This window comes from Catharus ustulatus, chromosome 1 (genome assembly GCF_009819885.2).
Source record: "Catharus ustulatus isolate bCatUst1 chromosome 1, bCatUst1.pri.v2, whole genome shotgun sequence".
NCBI classification, from domain to species: Eukaryota; Metazoa; Chordata; class Aves; order Passeriformes; family Turdidae; genus Catharus; species Catharus ustulatus.
The window spans coordinates 156,298,208-156,319,190 of record NC_046221.1 but is presented as its reverse complement, the minus strand read 5'-3'; the positions used below and the strand labels follow the sequence as shown (position 1 = coordinate 156,319,190).

Here is a 20,983-nt window from a genome sequence, read left to right as displayed (position 1 = left end):
TGAGAGATGAAACCTTAAACAGTAGAGTAACAGCACAGCCCAGTGGCTTGTCAAAGAATAAACCACCGCTCAGGGATCTACTGATCTGGGCAATTGAATGTATTTTATCAAAAAGTCTGGGAAAAGTGAAAATGGGAAATTATTCTAGGGTCAGATAGAAGTGAATTCTTTCTTCTAAACCATTTTCTTTATCCAAAATCATTCTGAAAAAAACTGCTTTCAGCTTTGCTGGCTACAAAGCACATTGTCACACTCATGTCATTTTATGTAGAATTCTATTGGACTTATTCAAAACTATATTTGGAATAATAATTTCATAGAACAATTCATGCTCTAAATTATTTTACTGTTGTAATTCTATTGTTGCAAAGAATTATTCTTTGCCTCATTATTCCCTTATACACCTGCTTTGATCTGCTTTTATTTTCATGTACAATTTGCATATATCCAAGGAGTCATCTGAAATCTATTGACACTGGCTTATGTGGACCCATTTATTCTAGAAAATAGTGGAATTTTTTTTGTCCTTCTGACAAAAAATACATCTCCACCACCCCTGAATTATTCTTGGACTAGAGGAAAGGGTGGGATGTGGTGGCTGCATGGCCAGTAGCAGGGGTCAGGGCTGGGGAGGGACCCTGTGGCAGAAGGGGTGGTGGGTTGGAGGATGCTGTGTGCCTGGTTCCCATCCCATTAGGAAGAGGGGATGTGCTTTAGGATGCCCTGGGATGCAGGCCATGGAAGGGCTCTCTAGTTCCTCATAATCCTTGCCTGTCTGGGCTGAGGGAAGGGTTCAAACAGGGCTGTTGGACACCTGAGAACGGAGCTCATGCATGTTAATACATGGATAAGGCAAATATCTGTCCAAGTCATCAGAAAATAAAAGGGAAAGTGCTGTGCCTTGGTATGCCTCTTCTAAATAAACAGAAATACCTTAATTTAGGAAGCACTGCTCTTTGTCCTGGGATAAATAATGATCCCATCCCTGCACAGGCAACACAGCTTGTCACAAAACCTGCACAGAGTCCAGATCTGGACTATGGATACAGCAGGAGGGAGGGAGGGGATGGGAGCCCCTATGGTCAGGGAAAACTTTTGAAAGGAATAAGGATTATGTAGTGTTCAAAGAAGATTTTTTTTTTAAACGACACAGAAGTGACAAATGAAAAACAAAGAACAAAGGCTTTGAGGGATGCACTTGAAGCAGCCAGGTCAAAGAGCCGTGTTGGTCATGTAGCAAGGCTACACAGACACACAGATTTCTCTCTATTGACTGGAGGAATCCACTCGTCCTAGATAATTCCCTACATTATTTCTACCAGAAGATGCTACAGATAAGAGATGACCTTGCACACTGAGTCAGTTTGTTAAACAAGGTCTAGCTGACAGGGCAAGTCCTGCACACCACAAGTCTCTGAATCTGAATTTTAGCGCTGTGTGTGATTGAAATATATAAAATCATGTTTCCATCATTTCTAGTCCCATGGGTAGCAACGAATGGAATTAAATAAAATTACTAATACAGCTATAAAGAAAAAAAGAAGACTCAATCTCTGAGCTGTATTTAGTGTTTTTAAATTTCTGTACCATCCCAGAGATAAATAAATGTAATATGTTGGCATTTTGACCAGCAAAAAATAAACCAAAGGTGCACCTCACTAACAAAATCCCTGTGGATTTAAGGATTCCTGGAGACACAGGCAAAGGCAAAGCTCAGCATCACTCTGGGCTCTCGGTGCTGAAGATTGCTAGCAGTGCTGGTTTCACAAGATGTAGCCTGAGCACCACATGTAACTCTGGAAGTGTCACCTCTAGGTTGCACTATGGTGCCAGCAGAGTCTCAGCTGGCCATTATGCATGGAGTGACCCAGAACCTGGAAAATTAACAGTATGGTTCCCAGTAGCCCTGCTCAGTCACAACCAGGTGCCAAGCACGACTAAATCTGGTGGGTAGGCATTGTTGTTTGAATTTACCAAACTTCAGGAGGCTGCAGTGACACCACCATGCTGCCAAAAACTCCCCCAGAACCAATATAGCCTGGCAGAGCTGAAAGGATGCATTCCTCTTTCACCTATTTTTCTCTCAGACCAAATCCAGTACATGTTGCCAGCCAATCTCTTGCCTGAATATTCTCTGGGAGACAGAGCAGGGACCTCAAAAACAGGAGGAAGCCCCTGCCTGTGACACCAAGCCCCAAAGAGAGGCTTTCTGCAAGCCTTGTCCTGTCCTAAGCACTTTCCTGTTGACTTCCTTCCTTCCTTCCTTCCTTCCTTCCTTCCTTCCTTCCTTCCTTCCTTCCTTCCTTCCTTCCTTCCTTCCTTCCTTCCTTCCTTCCTTCCTTCCTTCCTTCCTTCCTTCCTTCCTTCCTTCCTTCCTTCCTTCCTTCCTTCCTTCCTTCCTTCCTTCCTTCCTTCCTTCCTTCCTTCCTTCCTTCCTTCCTCCCTCCCTCCCTCCCTCCCTCCCTCCTTCTCAATCTCAGAGTCTGACTAAAGATTATATTCTCTCTTTTTCTGCAGGGCACAGTGTGCTTCCCTGCTGTTCAATTTTCCCTCTTTCCAACATACCAGGCACCAAAGCCTGTTTGTCTATCCCTGTTTTCCTGCTTAGGTGTATCTGACTGAAGGTCAGGCTTGTGTGGTTGGTCCTCCAGAGCAGCTCTGCACTCCTGACTCTTCTGTTCAGCAGGAGTCTGCAAACTCTGAGTTGTCTGTGGAATCCTGAATCCATCTCTGGACCCAGTGTTTTCTCCACTTGCTTCTCTGTCACATTTTCCATGAGTATTCTCAATCCTTCTTCTTGGCAAAGAAAACCTCCACCAGGAACTCCCTCAAAAACCATGTCTACATCTCAAGCACCAGACACAGATCACAACCAAATGACAGGAAAACAAACATTTCCTTCCTGTTTCCAGGAGTTATGGATGTTCTTTCACCAACACCCCAAATCACCCTGATATTTCTTTCTGTTTATTGACTGTGGGATATTGGCACACAGCTCTGCCATATTTAAACACTGGTTCCTCTGGCATTATCCTCCCAATCCCTGTTGAATCTAATGTTTCTCAGAGGGTCTTGTACATGACAATCTCCTAGAAAATGAGACGTGTGAAGATCTTTTCATCCAAAATCCCAAGGGATTCACCTAAGCATTCACATTACGGCTCATAGCTATTCTTGATAAAATATAAGATAAAACACCTTTTTTTTTTTTGGTGTAGAAATACTATGGAACTACTACAACACAATCCTTTGTTAGAGTCTTCATAGAGAAAATATGCAGAATATATTTTCTTTTTGCTTATGCATTTTTTTTGCTACTGTAGGCTATTGCCATTCCCTTATTTATGACAAATTCATTCCAAGTTGTCACTAAAGCCTTGCCACGTTACCTTTTGTTTTGTGAGGACTGTTACCTGAAGGTTTTATTTTACAAAGTGTTATCAGTTCTGTGCTTCTCCTGCCTGATATTAGCATTTTCAATAGTTTCATGAAGAATGGTGTGATTTCCAATGGTGAGCATGTGATACTGGACATTGCAGAACCCAGAAGTGTTTTCTACTCAGGAAAAGGGCAGGATGTCCTTCAAAGAACAGTTCAGCTTTTCAAAGACCTAATTCCAATCCTTCTTTTTTTGTTCCTTTTCTCTTTACTCAGTCACTTATTACTGGAAGGAAGACTATTTCATTCTACTCCTTGTCTCATTCCTCATGAACTTTGTCTTTTCCACGTGTACATTACCTTCGATTTTTACCTTTCTCTCTCAATATCTGAATTTATACAATTTAGGGCTTGTAATGGTTTCAGGCAGATAAAATATATCATTCAGGAATGGCTTGGACTGTGCTTGATGTGTTTGCCTTCCTCACTCAGAAGGTGAAAAGTTTCAATAAAATGATGTCCTTTTTGTCTAATTTCCTGCTTTGACTTGGTCTTTTCACTCTCCTTGAAAGCAGAGTGAGTAAGTACTCAGGGACTATGTAATTCACTTATAATTGAAACAATAGACCATAAAGGCTCCTTGAGAGCAATTACATCTATCGAGCCAATGAGTCAGTTGTGCATTTGCACTAAGTCCAAGCAGTAAAATATATTTATGATTTTTTTTTTTTTTAATGAAAGTTACTGCTCACTTAGTCTTTGGAGGCAGCACAATGCATCATGAGACAGGGAGGCTTAAATGTGAATCTTCATGAGCAGTGTGCATGACTTGCCATGAAAAAGGAGTGCAGTATGCTTTGTCTGGGCATGCTGCACCCAACCAAAGAATTAGTATGTGTCTGATTAAATGTGGTCTGAAACATAATGGTTAATCTGAGAAAAGTGAAGTAAAAACCAAAGCAAATTTGAGAGCATCATGCTCAGGACTTGATAGTGAGAAGGGGATAAACTGTACATTACTAAAATTAGAAGTGCCTCAATTCCTTTGTTTGCTTTTATCTTCAACCACAACCTAGGCTGACTCTACTGACAAGCCTGGTTGAGGTCAGGAAAAAGCAATTACACTGCACTAAGCCACCCGTCCAAGGGGGATTCTGAGCAAACCAAATCCTGTGCAAAAGACTGGATTATAGATGAAGGAGTCTGGGATCAGCCACTAACTGTGTCAGAAAGATGGTAGTGTGTATGGTGCTGGGATCCAGCTGTGTCTGTGCCTTGTAACCCTCTGTGATCCTGGGCATGCCACTCAGTGACATACTCCAACTAAATGTACAGCAAAGTGCTCTTTACCATTTTCCTTCCGTCTGTTTTTGGGTGATAGTAGGGCACCTGCTCCTTCATCAGGCAGCACAGAGATGGTAAAGTCCATGAGGGCTTTGCACAGGTCTAGCAGCCCAACCCAGCCACAACATGTAGGAATTCATAGGATCATTAAGGTTGGAAGAGACCTCTAAGATAATCGAGTCCATCCCTCAACACAGCACCGCTGTGCTCACCCCTAAACCCCAAAGTGCCACATCCACATGGCTTTCCAACACTTCCAGGGATGGTAATTCCATCACTTCCCTCTGTAGTCTGCATTAGTGCCTGAACCACCCTTTCAGTGAAGAAATTTTTCCTAATATCTAACCAAAACCACCTGTTACGATTTGATTACGAGAGATGCTTCTGCCTGGGTTAAGGTGCAAATGAGACCACATGATGAGTCAATAGTATGGATTTTATTTAACAGTAAATTTAAGGTAGAGAGATAGAAATAATAGGAAGGGGAGGACAAAAGAGAGCTAGAGACAGAGAGGATAAGCAAAAGATATCACCACCATGTGGATTCCTGCATTGTCCCACTGGTCCTTCTTCACCAGGTCCTTGCTGGTGGAAGTCCCAGAATCCTTCTTCTGCAGGTCCCACTTTTATACAGTCCAAGTCCTGGATATTCATGGAGTGTAGATACCTTTCCCATAATTTGAGATGGCATGTGCACAAGCACTTGCTTCCTTTCCCACAGTTTGCCATGGTGGGAACTCTTGTCTGGATGCTAAACCAAACCTCTGCCTCCATTAGGCTTAGAATCAGTTCCTTCCTTCTGTGCCACCTGTGCTCATCTCAGGTTCCATTGTGATGGATTATCTTATGGAGACAGTATTTTGAGACATGTAACTGTATTCTTTAAGTCCTCACACCACCCTGGCCACTTCCTCTAGTCCTGTCACTTGTCACCTGGGAGAAGAGACCTCCACATCTCCACATCCTCCTCTCAGGTAGTTGTAGAAAGAGTAGCCCATCCTCCCTGTACGAGACAGAAACGAAGAAAAAACACATTTAGGGCCTCACTGAGTTGGGGTTTGGCAGCTCCTTGGTCTCACTAATTAAACAATTAAACTAAACAAGGTGGTTCCATGGAATACCTATGGATTAGTGTGGAAAGAGCTTTACCCCAACATGGCCTCGCTAATTCCAGCTCCAAGCCAGCAGCCGTGGTCTTCAGTGCCACGTTAGCAGAGCAGCACGTTCAGAGGCTGCTGAGACAACTCTGCACCTTTACAATGTGGCTTTGCAAGAAATATGTGCTTTATGTGCTTTATGTGGTGAGGCTTGCTCCCTGCTCTGCAGATTTGCTCTTTTCCGTGGAGAGTGTTTCAGCTCCCTCTTAAAAGTGAGCGTGCATTAAAGTGCTTCTCACCACAGAGATAATTGAGTACATGTACAGCATCTATCACAATAAAAGCCAAATCTCAGACAGATACTAGGGCACTATCAAAGACAAAAAAACAGTAAATAAGAATTCATAAAGCTTTCAGTGCAATACTTTCTGCCACCACTCAATCCATTAAAAAAAAATCAAGTGTTTGTACAGCACCTAATTCTACAGAGTATACAGGCACCACTGCAATAAAATACTACTTAAAGTTATTACTACTAAAAATAATTAATAAACCTATCATTTGTTGATTCTTCTCTCTTTTTTTAAAACTGCCTCTCTTTTGCTTTTTGGAACCTTTCATATTTTTCTACTTGAAAAATTATCAAGTCATTAAAAAGAAAATTGAATTTTTTTATAACAGTTTCCAAGTAACAGCAAATGTTCACGTCCAGGTTATAAAAATGAGGTTTATAATGGCAATACTTATAGATCATTCCTGTTACCACATCAGCAGGGCATCACTACAACATAGTGCTCCACAAAAATGACATATGGAGCAGCACTGAAAATTTCTTGGTATGTCTGATTTTTTTTTACTGTTAATTCAATGAGCCACCAGCCCTGGTTTTCTTAGTTTGTGTTTTTCATCTGGTCAGATTGTTTGGGTATTTGTCAGAGATGCAGAGGTTATGAGAAAATGGGGATTCTTTTATATACACCATTTTAGCTCTGATATTTCCCCTGAATTGTGAGAGAGAAAATACTATTTAAATACCACTTTTAAAATACTGATAAAAAAGAGAAGAGAAACTATACCTTTTCTTTCATGAGGTCAGATAATCTTTAGGGAATACATGGGCTTTTTACAGCCTTTTAGAGTTTCTTTTTACTTCTTCACAGAACAGCAGCAAATTCTTGAAAGGACAGACCACCTGCAACTCCGGCTTCATGGAAAAAGGGATGGAGGTTCTCAGCATTTCATCGGAGTCAAGCCAGGTTCTGTGCTTACAGTGGCATTTATTTAAAACAGATTAATGGGTTTGTGCTGACAGGGGTAATGCTCAGGAAGAAAACCACCTGTCAGCAAGCTGGGCATCTCATCCAAACCTGCGTGCCAGGTGGCCAAACTCATTGGCACCAGCTTCTGAATCCTCCAGGACTTTGCTTCTATGAGCATTCCTGGCATGTGCATCCCTGGCCCCTCCAAGCTCCAGCACCCCTTTCTGTACTGCCTGATCCTTTGCAGGCATTCCCAGAAAGTTTATGAGCTTTTTGGCTAAGATACAGATATGTTGATTTTAAAAATAATTTTAAAAAATCATTAGAGTTGAAAATTTCCCGGGTTTGGAATTTACACAGGGGCTCTCCTTAGTTTCTGAATTGCACAAAGCTTAAGATATCTCATAGAGGTTTTGGATAATTGCCTCAAGGAGTACAAATTCCTCCCTCTCTGCTCCTGATGAGCTCCAGTCATTAGTAAGATAAAGTGTACAAAGCAGCTTGGCTGCAAGAGGCGAGCACGATGCAAAACAGTACAGCTCGTCCACATCCATATGGGAAGGAAAACACAGGTGAAATAATTGTCTTTATGTTTTCAGATGAGACAAACCTTGGGTGCACTGCCATGGGTAAGAGTTTTGTACTGGCTGAGCTGACGTTGACTTGCTTTTCAGTCCCTGGCACAGCGAAAATACATCTCTGAAATCTGCCAGTGTGGTGCATCTGTGCCTGCCTGTGTCTGCCTCAGCACTCCTGGAGCAGCACTGGCACACACGCCCAGAGTGCACAGCATGCTGTGACAGAACCAACTGGGACTGGGACAGCCCATGCACAGCTTAAAGCCAACTGCAGGATGCCACAGATGACAAGGAAAGGTCGCATTCCCTTCTCTTCAGGCTCATATTGGGAAGGTGGTGTGCCTGCTGAACACAGCCTCAGTTTTACTCTCCTGCGGGGCAAGGAGGAAACAAACATAGGAAGGTGCAAATTGAGGCGAATCAAAAAACAGCAGTGTTTGTTTTGACAACACCTGAGTTCCTGGGCATGAGTTGGTAGAATTTTCCTTGGCTTTAAAACTATAATTTCAACACTTACTGTCCCCACACCGTGCCAGCAAATTAATGCAGTTTCAGGGGTGGGAGAGAACAGCTAATCAAAGTGAGAGGGTGGAGGAGCTGAGAGATCTTAAGAAAGAATGTTGTGAAGGAAGAAATTGCTGTCCTTGCTTTTGTATATTGTTGTGATTGCTCTCTTGTTGTTCTCATGAGATATTTTACATGGGCAGATAGTGATAGGACGAGTTGGGGGATGGTTTTAAACTAAAAGAGGAGAGATTTAGATTAGATGTCAGAAAGAAAATGTTTCCTGTGAGGATGGTGAGGCACTGGAACAGGTTGCTCTGAGAAACTTTGGATGCCCCATGCCTGGAAGAGTTCCAGGCCAGGCTGGGTGAGGCTTTTGGCAATCTGATGGAGTGGAAGGTGTCCCTGACCATGGTGGGGGGCTTGGAACTAGGTGATTTTAAGGTCCCAACCCAAACTTTTCTGTGCTTCTACAATTCTCATATGCTCTTCGCACTCATTGACAAAAGATGTTAAAAAATGTAACACAGAAATAGGCAAACCCTGAAAATATAATGTATCTACCAGAGGAGGTCTAGAATTAATGAGACAGAGGCTGTGCATTTACTTCTTGCTGGCTTTTCTTCAGGATGGGGAAATGTTGTGAGCTGTGTCCGTCCTCCAGCCCTTCTGCTTCTCCAGCACTGTCTCTGCCTCGACAAGTTGCTTTGTGACTGTGAGCCTTCCTCAGAGAAGCTGCCACTGACCTGGCTGCTGCTGCCTGAGAGCACAGGACTACAGAGAGAACACTGCTTTTCTGTTCTCTCACCCTGTCAGATCCCCTTGGCCAGAGGACGTGGATCTGGCCAGCTTCCAGAGAGTGAATGTGGTGATAAGGAAAAGCAGAGAGACTTTGGAAGACAAAGATATACTGTTACACTGGGCACCAGCAAGGAAGGTAATGTCATTACTGTGATGCCGGTGTGGAATACTCAATTTATCCCAACTCTTGGAAATGACAGACCACTCACTCAGAAAAAGAAAAAGAAAAAAAAAAAGTCATTTGTAATCGTACCAAGTGGAAAAAAATGAAGCAATTCTTACTTCAAAAACATTATCAATGTGAATTCAATGTAAAGTTTAAGAATATCCTAAGGGATAGAAATAGAGAACTGAGAACAGAAAAAACAGAGCCACCTCCTGTTTGTTGCCACTGGAAATGTCTCCTGCCCTGCTCTGAAAGAAAGCAGAGGAATGGGGAGGCTCCTTCCTCAGGAATCACAGTGCAGGAGGGGAACTCAAATCACACCATCTCCTCACTCGCAGGCGATAGAAAGATGCTGATGCCCCTCAAAGGTGCCTGCTGACCCCATCCTGGGCTTTCACAGCCTTCCCTCATTGCTAATTGTTCCCTAATGTCCAAGCAAAGTTGATCTTAGTGCACAGCAAATGCCTCTTTCGTACTGGTCTTGGGAGCAAACAGTGATTACCCCTTTGCAGCACTGCTCCCTGTTGGAAGCCTGTTTCCACATTCACATTTTTATGCTGTTTTTATTAAACCAACAGGCCCTTTTCTCCACAGGGTAACACTAGAAATCTCTGAGCTCTGCTGCGGCTCTGCTGAACTCTGCCCTGTGCACACAGATGTCTGTGTGCACATATACAACCCTTGCTTCCTAAAGTATGTGTGCCCAAAGTGGGACACACACTCCAGGAAAGGTCTTGCCCCTGCTAAAGAGAGTGGAATAGTGGCCTTTGTCTCTTACATGTGACATACACGAAAATGGCTCAACAGCATCTTATCTGCTGGCTTATATTCAGCCCCTGGACTAATACAGCCCCGTAGCCTTTCTTTTAATATACTGGGGCATAGACTAATATTGACTGGTTTGCATTTTTATTGATTTTATTTTTCTTTCAAAGGCAAAACATTTTGCACTTGCTTTTATTGAATTTTGCTTTATCGGTTCTAGGCCATTTCTCAAAGTTATCATGATTACTTGAATTCTAACACTCTTCCAAACACTTGCCTCTTTTCCCAGAACATTATCTTACGGAAATTGTATCTGAGTAAGCTCTGTATTACCAGGAAACTTGGCAACAATGATGTCCAACCATTCTGGTGCTGGGGCAGACCTGTCAGCCCCAAATGACCTTGCTGGTGTAAAGTGAGTAATTTATAATTTCTCTTTAAGCATGACTTTTTCAGGCAGTTGCACTCTCCACCTTACAGTGATTTCCCCTGGTGAAGGATATTCCTCCCTGCCAGACATTTTTAGCTCTGCCTTCCTCCATCCAGTTCCTTATGTCTCATCACAGAAAGTGGTCTTGGGGATCTGACGTGCTGATGTGGGGTATCACCTGGGTTAAGCAGAGCCCATCTAGACCAGCTCTTTTTGCCTGTCAGAGAAGACATTTCCACAGGGCTGTGGCAAGATTTTTATAACAACCAAGGCAAAACTGCTTTGCCTTTACCCATTGGGCTAAAGAACTACACTGGATTCATGGGATAAGCTTTATTCTTACAACTCCATGTTGGCAGCTTTTCACAGGGATGGAGCAAATAATTAATTTCTTTACAAGTATCTTCACAGGTATCCGAACTGCAGTGTTTGATTTACAGTTGTGGATCCTCCCCTCCCCTGTTTTTTAAATACATAATTTATTTTAATATAAATTGCCAGGCCTGTCATGCAGCTTACACCCACACAAACAGATGGAAAAATGCAGAGAAAGTTCTTGGGCACTGGGACTGAATTCTCCCTATTTTACGCTGTGAGAAGAGATGTTATTTCACCCAGTTAGTGTCTTCCCAAAGAATTCCTACACACCATGCAAGAGCTGGTAGAGTCTGCATGAGCCCATCCTGTTTTGAATGGCAGAAATTTAAAAATACAGGTACAGTCAGCTATGCCAGTCAGCCCTGAACAAGATAATGGCCCCACTCTTGCTTATTTTGTGGATTTTTCCAATTTTGTTTATTTTTGAAATTTTGTCTCACTGATCACTGCAGAAAAAAACCCCAATCCTCAAAATATTTTCAGATATCTGAAATAATTAACCATGACCCATCCCTCATAACTCCAGAGAGATCTCCTCTGTTAAGGGGCCAGCTGTTAAAACCAGGTGGGGCAGTGTTTTTTATATTTTCCACAACCCATCCTCCCTCCAAGGAGATATCTTCTGTTAATGGCCATTGAGTCCCACTGCATGACTGATAAAATTACTTCATCCCATTGGGAGATGCTCCAGCCAGGGGAGGAGCCAAGCCTTCCCTACCTAGATAAAAACTGAGATTTGGAACATCAGAGCAGCCTTTTTCTACTAAATTCCCAGAGAAAGACCAGGCCCATCTTTATCACCACTGACCTTCAGAGGAAAACTGCACCCTTCTCCAGGATCACTGCTTCAACAGAATCACATCTGTCACTGCAGGAGGATGCAGCCACCATTTAATGGGACTACTGCCAACACCCTGATTGATGGAGTATCAGGTTGTATTCTGACTCTGTCAGTGTTTTGTTCTTTTGTATTACTGTATATTTTTTAAATTCTAATTTTCCTAGTAAAGAACTGTTTTTCCTATTCCCATATCTTTGCCTAAGATTTCTTTCATTTCAAAATTATAATAATTTGTAGGAACAGGGGTTACATTTTCCACTTTAAGAGAGGCTCCTGCCTTCCTTAGCAGACACCTGTCTTTTAAACAAAGACACACTGTAAAAGAGAGCGCCACACATCACCCTTCAGGACTGCATCTCAGTTGCTGGGGCTGAATCACTCTCTCTATTCTCCATCCAGTTTGTCCTTAGCATTTGAGGTTTTTCAAAAGAAATTTTGGATGAGGTAGTCATTAATTCCCAGCCAGTCTCTGGAGCTACATTAAGCAAGGTTTCCAATAATGTTTCCAATTAATTTTTAGGTAATAGCAGTGCATGGCGTTCTGCAAGGAATGCTGAAGGTTGGTGGAGGTCCATTCATCAAAACCTGATGGGAACCGTGGCCTCCGTGGTGTACACAGATGTTGTTCTGGTCTAGGGAAACATTAGAGAGAATAGTTAACACAGCAAGACAAAAGATATATCACAGTAAAAGATTTCTAGCCATATAATTAAAAAGAGAAGAGGGTAAAAGCATATGTATTCAGCAGAGAGAGTGGAGTAATAACTAAAGATAATCTAATTACAGTCTGAAGCAAGAAATAACTTTTTTCCACAGTTTTCTGCGAGATGGATTACCCTCTATTGTGGAGGAGACTCAGAAATGAGCAGAGACTACAGAAGTGAGCAAAGTCCTTCTGGTAGGACAGCCAAGGTGTGACAAGGGTGAGATGTGATGACAGGTTTGACACCCTGTGATGGCACCAGACCAGAGCTGATGCCATTGTGCTGACTCACCTGTGAATGGTTCTCAGGGTGAGCATACCAGACCACAAAAAGAGAGTTGATGATGAAGGGTTTGTTTTTATTAGAAGACAAATTAGAACTATCAATTTCAAAAATACAGAAAATTGGATGTTCTGGATGAGAGACTTCAGTGTTAAACTTTTTGCAAGGAAGTTTACCTCCATATGCCCTTTGCTTATGAGAGTCCATGAAAACTTCTCAAGGCCAGATTTTGCTCCAGTGACCTCAGCAATAAGTCAAGGCGCAACTCCAGTGGGAGGTGGCCTGGTCAGCCTGGTGCTTTGGCAGGGTTTGGCCATGTCCAGGGGCAGCCATGGGGCTGCAGGGTGGAGAGGCCAGGGTTCTCTGTACTGGACACAGTTGATCCCAGTTGGCTCCCATGGCCCCACCACAGGGCACATCTGAGCCCCCTGGGCAAGCAGGGTGTCCAGATGATGCTCTTACTCATCAGCTTCTGTGGTAGGATATCCTGCAAGGATCAGGGAGTTGAACTCCAAGATCTTTATGGGTCTTTTTCAACTTGAGATATTCTATGATTCTGTGATCATAATCCCAACTTCCACCCAGGGAAACCCTCTGGGTCTGTTTTCTTTGGCAGAGCAAAGTCTGGGACCATCTGAGAGCTCTCTACAGCTACAGCAAGATGAGACATGCAAAGACAGTGTAGACAAACCTCTCAGCCCTTGCAGACAGGATAAGGAAGAGCAATGGCCACAAAAGGCACCATGGAAAATTCAGGTGGGACAAAATGAAAACCTTTTCCTCGTGGAAGGTGATGAAGTCCAGGCATAGGTTTCCACAGAGAGGTAGTGGATTTGCTGTTCCTGGGGATTTTTAAAGGTCAAAGCCATGGCTTTTCCCAGTAGGTGCTAGCACAATACCTGCTTTGAGTGAGTGTTTGGACCAGAGACCTCCAGAAGTCTCTTCTGACCAGCACTTCAATGATTGTGATTATAAAACAAAAATGTGGTGGACTAGTTTTGAAAAGTAAGAAGAGTACAGTAATTTCACGAATACAAGCCGCACCAATTTGACCAAAATTTTGGTGGAAACCCGGAAGTGCGGCCAATATTCTGGGGCGGCTAATCTATTAACAAAATTCTAAAAGCTGCCAACACGGAAGTGAGAGCCCGCGGCAGCCCCAAGCCAAGCTGGAGCCCGGCCGGCCCCGGCTGAGGTGGGAAAGCCTGGCAGAGGCGGGGCCAGCAGTGCGGGGGCGGGCGGCAGAGCCTGAGCCAGCAGGGCGGGGCAGGGGGGGCGGCAGAGCCCGGGCCAGCAGGGCGGGGGAGCCCGGGAGAACTGGGGCTAGCAGTGCAGGGGAGCATGGCAGAAGCAGGAAGGCCGGCGGGTGGGGCTGCCTGGCAGCGGGGGAAGCCCAGCGGAATCGGGGCCAGCAGCGTGGGGGAGCCCGGCGGTGCGGGGGCCTGCAGTGCCGGCCAGGGCGAGGAAACGCGGCGGCGGTGCAGATGGGAGGGGACAGCCGGCATGCCTGCCAGCGGCGGCAGCGGCTGGCCCGCCGGCAGGGCGAGTACGTAAACGCAGCAGCGGGGCGGTGCTGACGGGAGAGGGGGGCCAGTGAGCCCGGCGGCGGCTGCAGCACCACCCGGCCGGCCCCGTCAGCAACCATGAGCGGGCCGAGCCTTCCTGGCCCCGCCCCGAGCCAGTAAAGCCCGCTATGCCGCGATCCTGTTACTAATTGGCCAATTTGTGAAAGCTGCGCACGGATTCTCGCGACGAACGAAAGTGCGGCTAATATTCGGGGTGCGGCTTATCTATTGACAAAGACAGCAACATTGTCGAGGCACCGGGGGTGCGGCTTATAATCCATGCGGCTTGTATTCGTGAAACTACTGTAATATAATGCAGAAGAATATTTGCAGCCACTGCAAAAAAAACTCCCATGCTTAGAATAAAGAGTCCGAAGGTTAAATCCTCCCGAGGAAAAACTGCAATAAAGATAAAGGTGGTATAAAGAAAGTTAGTGAGATCATAAAGACAGATGACCTTGAGGGGTAACATTTCCCTTATTTTCAACATATATTTTGCTTTGTTCCGATATTTAGGAAAAAAAAAAAGTGTTTAGGATAAAAAAAAGACTGTCTTTTCAAGGTAAGCATAGCAGGCAATGCCCCTTGCAGGAAAAGTATAACTGGGCAACAATTGTTGTTCCTGCAATTGCTGGAGGGCTGGTGGCACTGGGATCCCACACAGGGCTGCAGAAGTGCTGTGTGGCAGAACCTCTCCCCAGTTTATTACAAACATTTGGGCTTGGACACAGGTGGAGGATCCAAAACTAAGCAGAAGGTGAGAGCTGCCATCGCACATACAGGTATGAATCTGACTCATCTCATGCAAAGGGTTTAGACACTGCTGGGAATGAGGAGAAGGGGGAATCACAACCTTCCTGGAGGCAAGTTAACTGCAGCCAGAAGATCTGCCAGGTCTTGCCCTGTTGAGAGAAATGGTGGAGTCTGGAAGCCCAGGGCCCCTCAGGTACTCCACTGGGAGGGGCAGAAATGGCCTTAAGGGACCATGACTGAGAAATGCTATGGATCCTGACCACATGGAATGACTGGCAAGGCTGAAAGCAGGACTCTGAAACCTCTGGAGTGCAGCTGTGGTCACCACAAACATTTCCATCCCTCCAGCCTCTCTGAAAAACTGTGCCTACATCTGACTGAATGAGATCAGAAAAGACAAGTTCAGTGTGGACTAGGTGAAAGGAAGGGCTTTTTGAAGGACCATGGGACTGGAGGGCCTATTTTATAATGTCCTGTTTCATAAGGAGTCTTGTTTAGTCTGGCAGAAGAGTGGCTGCAAGGGAACATAACTGCTTTCTAAAAATACAACAAGGAGGGAAACACTGGGGAAAACTATATAAGTGAAAAGCCAATTCTGGTGCAGAAACAGGTGGTATAAATTGTCTCAGAAAAAGAAATTAGTGCAGATTTGTAACCAACTGAACAGGGAGGTCTAATTACTGCAGTATGTTGAGACTGGGGGGCATCCAAACTACTTTTGTGACAAAATTTGACAGGTCTGAACCCGCTCATGAGGCTGTTCATAATAGCAGGCAGAGGGACTCACTCACTGGAGCTGTTCTGCCTCTGGCCCTGCAGGGCTGGTGTGTCAGAGGGCAGAGATGCTGTGACCCCCATGCTGTTCTGCCATCAGGGCAGAATTACACAGCTCTTCAAATTGCTTTGATAAACACAGCCTAACAATTTTCCTTTGCTTTCACAGATTTCTTGTTAATCTCAACACTTGTCCTGCTGGTGTCCCGGGGTGATACCATAGTCCAGCCAACGGACCAACGCCTTCTTCTACTCTTTATCTTCTGTTTTTTCCATCATTGTCTGACACTGCCTCTCAAGTAGCATGCTATTCCCTTTTCTCCTTTATCTCCATGTTCTCCAATCTGATTTGTCGCCCTTTTTTATTTTCTTCTGCCCTGTGCTGCATCTGCTTGATCTTCTGTATCATCCTGGATCTCTGATTTCAATTCCTAGCTCTTCCACCGTTGCCACCACTTGTCTCTTCCCAAAGAGGGGTTGATATTTGATATTTCTTACTTCTAATGTAATACATGGGAATCTACACCTCACAGATTCCATGTGGAGTGTGTGCCTAACAGGAGCATCATATGAACATGAATTAAACTAGAGCAGATGTACATTGACATAAAGTGTGCCTTTTATAAATGGACCATTCGCCACTCCAGGAGATTGCAAGGCTTGTTTTGGGGGACAGAGAAGCACCACAGCTGGGTTAAGAAGGACTTTTTGCTTGGGAATTTGCCTGCCTAGGTGTTAGCCTTCTAGCTGAAAAGAAAGTCCTGGATCCTCAATCCTTGGTTACTTAGCTCCTCCTATATGGCTCCTCCTCTGGTATGCAGAGACTGTTTAAATTAGATTTCAGCATGTACACAAAAGAGCAAAACACACCCTGCTCAAGAAAACATGTCAGCTGAATGTCCAGCAGAAAAGCATGATCATCTCATACCCCAACGTGGACATTCAAAGCTTGGTCAGCTGGTGGGTCTCTAGGCTCTGCTGGCTGGGTCTCTGTTGGCTCTGCTGGCAATACAGACACCCAGCTCAGACAGAGACACCTGCACAGAGCCCAGTTACATTTAACCAATTGAAATGCACATGCCAAGAGTCACTGGAGGCGCCCCAGGGTATTTCAGATGCATTTATGGAACTGCCAGAAATTACACAGGACCTGCAGTGGACTTGTGACCTTCTGAAGCAGGAGCTGTAGTTGCCTAGGACATCTTAAATGGCACAGAAGTTTTATGTGCAGGCAAGTGTGTGTCTTAACCTGGAGGTGGATTGTGGCAGAAAAGCCAAAATAAAAGTTTTCACACTCAGCTGAAGAAACCAAAAAACTGGTTTTGCAAGCTCCAGAGCTCTGGTGCAGCACTTGCAACTTGATATCGATTATCCACTAAAACCAACACTGACCTAAATCAAAAGGAATCACTCAAATCTCCAAAGTGGAGCAAAAGCAAAGTCAGAGGGAAAGGAAGGTGACTGTTAATTGAGTTATATCACAAGTTACAGTGCTAAAGACTTTGATACTGTGAACAAGAAAGCAGTGTTAGAAATGGCCTAAGCTGAAATAAAACCAACTTTGAATGAAAGCAGAGTGTTTGCTGGCTCAGACATTTGAAATTAACTTGGCTGCTGATTCAATGGATCAAAAAATGCATTGATCTAATGCCTCTGACTTTCCACTCATGTCCAAAAAAATGTAACTTAAGTACAGCTTGACTGGAAGATTGCTGTCTGAACAATGATTTTTTTTTTTCTTTTAATGGAAAATTTCAGCTCCATTTTTCCAGCAGTTCAAAACATCCTCTGCTTCCCACATTGTGAGATGACAACAATGCTCAGCTGTCTTTGGCCTGAGTTGTGGCGCCAGGCCAGAAAGTATCTCAAGTTGTGAAAAGTCTTAAATCAACACATTTTACCACTAAAGAGTGAGGAAAAACAGTTTCTAAACCATATGAAATATTCATGTCTAGCATCTTGTGAGATACCATCTGGTTAGATCAAACCAAAGCAGAGCTGATAGTGACAGAGGAACACACTGGGTAGAAAGTGGGGAGTGTGACTTGAAGATTCATTGTTTCACACCCTATAAAAGAGCACTACAAAAGCAGCGTCACTTCAGGAACAATTAATTTTTCCAACAATAAAAAAAAAATCTGAAATAAAAGTATTGATCTTTTGTGTCTGTTATTAGGAAAATAATAATGTGCTTCAGATAATATCGCACTTCTCATAAGGGAATTGATAATTAAACTGCAATTTAATATTTGCCTAAATATTAAAATGTCTAAGAAAAAAAGCCAAATCCTCTAACTACCAAACAAGCACTTCTACAGCCAGCAAGTAGAATAAACAAAGAACAAATCCTGCTGCAGACATTGTGACCTTCCAGTATTTTATATTTCCACAAGTAAATATGTCCTTTTATCCCTAAAGGTTCTTTTCATGGGGCATAGCACTTGGGACAGCTGATCTTCTGTCCTGCAAGAGCTGCTTTTCTGGTATATGACCTTGACACAAATACTTTGTGTCTGTTACTGCTTCCCCTCCCACTTCCAGTCTTTTCCAAACCCGGACAGGTTTGCTGTGCCGTGTACAATGGGGCCTTCAGGTGCTATTGCAATGTAAATAGTGGCAGTACAGGTGCAATTGTGAGTAGAGTATGGCTTTGATTATTCAGTTACAAGGTCACCCTTGGGTGAAAGGATTGCTGCATAAAACATTGCTGAGCCATCAGTCTGTGGCTGCCTCCTGGTTATATAATAATGTTATTTCAAATGTACTGAAAGTGTTTAAGCCTTTCCCAAAATTGCCAAGTTTGTGGTGCAGTGGAACATCAGTTGTAAAATGGTCCCACACAGTTGAGTGTGAACAGAGGTGCTTACAGTGCTGGGGCTTTCCTCACTCTCTCCCTGTTGTTGGCAATTCACCCCTTCCTTTTCTCAAGGTTAATGAAGCTTTGTGCCACTTTGGAGAATAAGGAACTATTGTACCCAGCTCTGTGGAGGGGGAAGACAAAGAAGGCACAAATTAAATGACTGTTTTGGAGCACAGAGCTGGAATCAGGATCAGGGTGCTAACCTTTCCCTCTCTGCATACCTTGTGATAAAACCAAAATGCTACCCTTTTAACAGCATTCTGTTATATACTGTGGACTTTGCACAGCCTTTGAAAGCAGGGAAGAGAGCATCAAATGTTCCAGCCCACTTAATTTGAAAGCTGCCTATAATAAACCTTTGGGAACATGTAAAACAGACAGGTCAAATTACATAGTTACATAAATATCACTGGATTTCTGGCATTTAGGAATAAAAGGTTTTGATCTGTTCAGTTTAAAAGTGCCTAAAACATCCATGCACTGTGTTAAAATCTAACATTAAGTGCTTTTCTTTTTGTGCTTTCCAAAAGCTTAGCTAGAGACAATTTGGACACAGCATGACAAAACTTTGCCTTAATAATATAAATATCTGTGCACAAGTAATTTGACACAGTGTGACACTGCAAAATATTTTATATTCAATAAAATGACAGTTCTTATCTAGTTCTTATCCACATAAACCCTTAAAGAAACAATCCATTGCCTTTAAAAGCCCCTCTCAATTCCTCACTTTCCCATCCATCTTATTTATAGCTCTGTCTTTGTAAAGCACTCCAGGATCTATGAATGAGAAGAGCTTAAAAACCTCTGTGACAGCCGGGATTTGAAATCAGCAGCACTTATGGATGTTATGCATATGAAGGGAAGGATTGAGTGCAACATGCCTCAGCATTCAAAATCAACCCCACATTAGTGTCCTCGTCAACAACTCTGCTTTAAACCAGCGCTCACTGACATCTGTATAAATGCACTGCAATGCCTCTTAGCCCTTCTCCCACTTACTTTCGACAGGCGTTTCACTGTGTCTATGAGCAGGGATCCTCCCTCCCTGTTTTCCCTCATTGCACAATTGGCTTTCCATGGGCCTCTTTGGCAGCTCCAGCCCCTTCGGAAAGCAGAGGTTATTCCTCCCCTCCTCTTTCAGCCTCGCATTGAGGAGGAGGTCTGCGGCAGGGACTCCATGCAGCAGAATGTCAATGCCAGAAGTGGCCTTTCTCATGGAAATCAGGTGTGGGATCCTGGCATTTTCTGTGCAAGAATGAGAGACGTTGGTGGGTTGTATTTATTTTTTTTTGCCCCTCCCTTTCTGGAAGATTATATTTGAACCGAGGAGCTCTGGCTCTCTCATGCCTTGTGGGTGCCAGATCTTTCCTCAAGACTGATTTCTCCATCTCCACCCTCACCTACATTGTTGTGCCATCCCCTTTCATCACGTCCAATTAGTCATTATGGGCTTATCTTGGCTTTTATGTCATAGATAAAAATGCCAAATAAGTGTATTTGGGTTGAATTTACTGAGGACTGTATTTATATGACCCACAAAGACTGATAATACCACTTGACCCCCAGGGAGAAAAGAAAGGGCTCTCCTTGCTGAACTGGGGAGCAACAGGAGACCTGCAGAAAGCAAACACTGAGGTCAGACTGATAGATCCCTGCTGGCCCATTTATTTATGCCCTTCCTAAAAGTTTGCTTTTCAAAGTCTTCCTTCTGGTTTGGGGTTGGTAAGATGGGCATTGCACTTTTCCAGCATTACAAATATGAAGGTCCAAGTCCTAGTGTCTTGACACACAGTTTATCCTGGCTGACAGGCACATCCAGCCCAGATAGTTGTCTGGTACCTTGAATAAGGTCACTCCTGGCTGCTCCTGACTGGCCAAACTCATCCCCTTCACACCCCTGCAAGCTGACCACAGCCAGGCTCATGGCTTGGAGACTGGAATTAAAGGAACCCATGAAAAGCAAAGTCCAGCAGAGCTGCACTCACTAGAACTGCTAAGCCAGCAGATGCACACACGGCCTCCCAGGACAGGCTGGTATCACCCTCACTGCCCACCACACAAGAGTCACCTTCCACCCAAACACTCCTGAATAGCAGCCAGTTGCAGAGTTTTCACAGAATCACAGAATGTTCTGAGCTGGAAGAGACCCACAAGGATCACTAAGTCCAGGTTTTAATGAATGGCTCATGCAGGTATTGAACCCACAACCACAGCATTATCAGTCAGTAATACAACACTACATCTACTTGGGCTGATGAGAAAAAAAACATGTCACAAATTCAGTGATAGCTAAAAATGTCTCTTTAAAATTATTTCCTTATTAAAACTCTGCCTTTAAATGAGAAGACTCAGACAATTCATGAATTCACACTGCAGATCCTGATCATGCTGTGATAGGATTTAAACTGTTTTTTTAATACTCTGGAAGAAAGGTACTGTGCATTTCAAAGGCAGGAAAACTGTATCCATGCTCTTTTATCCACCTTCAGGAAAGGTTTGAT

General features: G+C 43.8%; 1 long non-coding RNA gene across 3 annotated transcripts in view; it reads left to right on the top strand.

Annotated features, from left to right (window-relative positions):
• Nucleotides 1-11,691, top strand: part of LOC116997596 — a 69,528-nt gene extending 57,837 nt beyond the window's left edge. For all 3 annotated transcript variants that reach the window (XR_004418205.1, XR_004418206.1, XR_004418207.1), the window contains 4 exons: nt 6,980-7,075; nt 8,789-9,097; nt 10,182-10,307; nt 11,476-11,691. This is a non-coding gene — a long non-coding RNA (uncharacterized LOC116997596). The remainder of the gene's footprint in view (nt 1-6,979; nt 7,076-8,788; nt 9,098-10,181; nt 10,308-11,475) is intronic.
• The last annotated feature ends 9,292 nt before the right edge of the window (nt 11,692-20,983 follow it).